General features: G+C 36.8%; 1 non-coding gene across 1 annotated transcript; it reads right to left on the bottom strand.

Moving 5' to 3' along the window:
* Window positions 1-1,972: 1,972 nt before the first annotated feature.
* Window positions 1,973-2,079, bottom strand: LOC131222463 (small nucleolar RNA R71). Its single transcript, XR_009160058.1, has one exon. It is a non-coding gene; the product is annotated as a small nucleolar RNA R71 (small nucleolar RNA).
* Window positions 2,080-3,065: the final 986 nt, after the last annotated feature.

The following is a 3,065-nucleotide window of genomic DNA, read 5'->3' as shown; positions in this document are numbered from 1 at the left end:
TGTGGCTAAACCTCTTAGCTAGGGCTAAGAGGTGAAGCTTGTAGCGTGATGGGAGACTCTTTGATTGTGCCTTTTGTTTAGATTAAACTGATGTTGATTTTGGTTTAATTAAGGGAATGTTTTTAGTTTTTAATGGTCTGTTATGACTAAAATTACAATGGGTCTGCGATAGCTTTGAGCATGTTCCTTTACTTTTTTATGTTTATGTCAGGAAGCCCTGTTGTTCACCATCGTCTCATGGGCATGGTCGGATGACGGTACCCTTCCTAACCTTCATATCATGTTGATTGCTTTTTAATTAGTTTAATTCTATTGTTTACTTTGTCTCCTGGGCATGGTTTGGTGATGGAATCCATTCTAATTTATATACCTTTCATCTCTTGAAAACTATATCAAAGGAAGTTCAGTTGATTTTCATCGTTACACCCTTCAACTAGATGAAGATGGGACTCTAAGTCCAATTGAGTTCTTGAAACAGGCATAGATCTTCCTGATTTTTACAAGTGGATCCTCTAAATCCCTAGTTTCCTACCTCTGAATTCTTTAAGTTTTAGATTAATATTTCACCATTATTTCCTCAAATTCATTCGATTTAGACTTCATCTTAGTCTAATTCTAGTCCTACTTAGTTTCAGATAACGTACAGGTTTCAGTCCATTGGGATTCGACCTCGGTCTCACTGAGTTTATTACTACATCACAACCCTATACTTGGGGAGTGAACAAGTTTTTGGCGCCGTTGCAGGGGATTGACGGTTACGTTTTCTGAAATTAACTAGTTTTAGGATTAGTTTAAGATTAGGATTTTTCTGACTTTAGGTTTAGGTTTTCCTGATTTATAGAAACTAACTTGTTTTCCTGTTTTATAGGATCCTGACATAAACTTTTAAATTTGTAATCCCTTTCTAATTCCTCTACTTTTTCTATTTTTAGAATTAGGGTTTGAGTTTTAGAAATTTTCTAATTCTAGGCTTTTTTTTTATTTTAGAAATTTTCTATTTTCTAATTTTAAAGAATTTTCCCTTTTAGAAACTAACATTACTTTCTATTTTAGGATTTATGTTTTTTTAGAATTTTTTTTAGAAACTTTCCTTTTTAAGAATTAGTTTATTTTTAGAAACTTTTTAATTTTAGGCTTAGATTTTCTATTTTAAAAACTTTCTAATTCTAGGTCTTCTTTTTAGAAACTAACTTAGCTTCTCCTTTTTAGAAACTAACTTTCTATTTCAATTGTAGGAACTTTCTAACTTTAGACTTTCTATTTTAGTAACTAATCTCTTTTGTTTTCTTTTACAAGATCTTAATATAGGAACTTCCAATTTGGTAACTTTTTTCTAACCCTCTCCTTCTTTCTAGATTTTCTTTTCCTTTCTTAGGATTAGGTTTCGAATTTGATTGAGGGCTGCGAGTGTTTCATGCCCAAGTGGGCCCGTGACAACACTCGACGTCTCTTGATTGAAGGAGGATTGGTTGAGGGATTAACTATCCATTGCAGGACTAAAAACCACTTGAAATCCCCTGAGTTAATTGAAGTGATGGCTGAAAACCAACTTCTTCTACCCCAACCTAGGGTGGAGGACATTCAGGATGAGAATGAGGTGCATCAAGCACCCCCGCCTCGTACTTTATGAGATTATTTACAACCAGCGGGGGTGAGTACGCCCTCATGCATGATTTTTCCTGAAAATATAGGACATATGGACATCAAGCCAGGGGTTATCCAACTCCTTCCTAAGTTCCATGGGCTTGAATCTGAAGAACCATATCTACATTTGAAAGAGTTTGATGAGATCATAGCCACTTTATATTTTCAAAATGTGTCTGAGGACACAGTCAGGCTGAAACTCTTTCCTTTTTCCTTGAAGGAGAAGGCTAAGACGTGGTTACATTCACTGCGTCCTAGATCCATTGGCACATGGAATGATATGCAGAGGGAATTTATAAAGAAATTTTTTCCACATCATAAAACGATTACCCTTAGAAAAGCAATCATGAACTTCACCCAAAAGGAGGATGAAACATTTTACCAATGTTGGGAAAGGTTCAAGGATTTGGTCAGTTCATGCCCACAACACGGCTTTGAAACGTGGCGCATTACAAATTTTTTCTATGATGGACTGACATCTTCCATGCGCCAAATGGTCGAGACAATGTGTAATGGAGAATTCATTAATAAAAATGTCGACGAGGTATGGGATTACCTCGATAGTCTTGCTGAAAAAACACAATCATGGGACACACCACGGCTAAGCCGACTCAATCTAAGGAGAAAGGTGGATTGTATCTCTTAAAAGAAGAGGATGATCTCAAGTATAAAGTGACTACGCTCATGAGAAAATTTGAGGCCATAGAAGGAAAGAAGGATAAGGTTAATGAAAGTATTTGCAGCATCTGTGATTGTAACATTCATACAACCGAAAATTTTCCTACGATACCCGCCTTTCTAGAAGTGTTGAATGAACAATCCAATGCCGTAAATACTTATCAAAGACCTTTCAATGGACCGACCTCTAATACGTACAATCCTGATTGGAAAAATCATCCAAACTTTAGTTGGAGAAATGGACAAACTGCTACCCCTCAAAGTTTTTTCAATCAAAATCCAAATCAGGGAAAACCTCAAGAAGAACCGGTTCAAAATTTCATGCAAGAACTGACCCAGGCAATGCGAGATTTTATACAAAAGATAGATTCACGTATGACGGTTATAGAAAAGGGGATACTTCCTGCACAACCGCTCCCCAATCCTAAACCACAATACGAGATAAGTAATTCCAGCTCTTCAAATCAAATGGAGCATGCTAAATCCATCACCACTCTTAGGAGTGGAAAGATCATTGATAAAACCCTTCCAGTTAGGCCCGAAAAGCCTCAAGAACCAGAAGAGGACAACAATGATGGATCTAGTGAGGCCCCACAAAAATTAGAACCGGAACTTCTAGAAAAGCCAGTTGCTCCATTTCCCCAATGGTTGGTCGCACCAAAACCTCTCTCTAACTCTCAGGATATCCTAGAGGTGTTGAAACAAGTGAAAGTCAACATTCCTCTACTTGATGTCGTAAAACA

The sequence above is a fragment of the Magnolia sinica genome, chromosome 1, assembly GCF_029962835.1.
Source record: "Magnolia sinica isolate HGM2019 chromosome 1, MsV1, whole genome shotgun sequence".
In the NCBI taxonomy this organism is placed as follows: Eukaryota; Viridiplantae; Streptophyta; class Magnoliopsida; order Magnoliales; family Magnoliaceae; genus Magnolia; species Magnolia sinica.
Note: the sequence above shows the minus strand (reverse complement) of the source record. Positions and strands in the feature narration are given on the sequence as shown.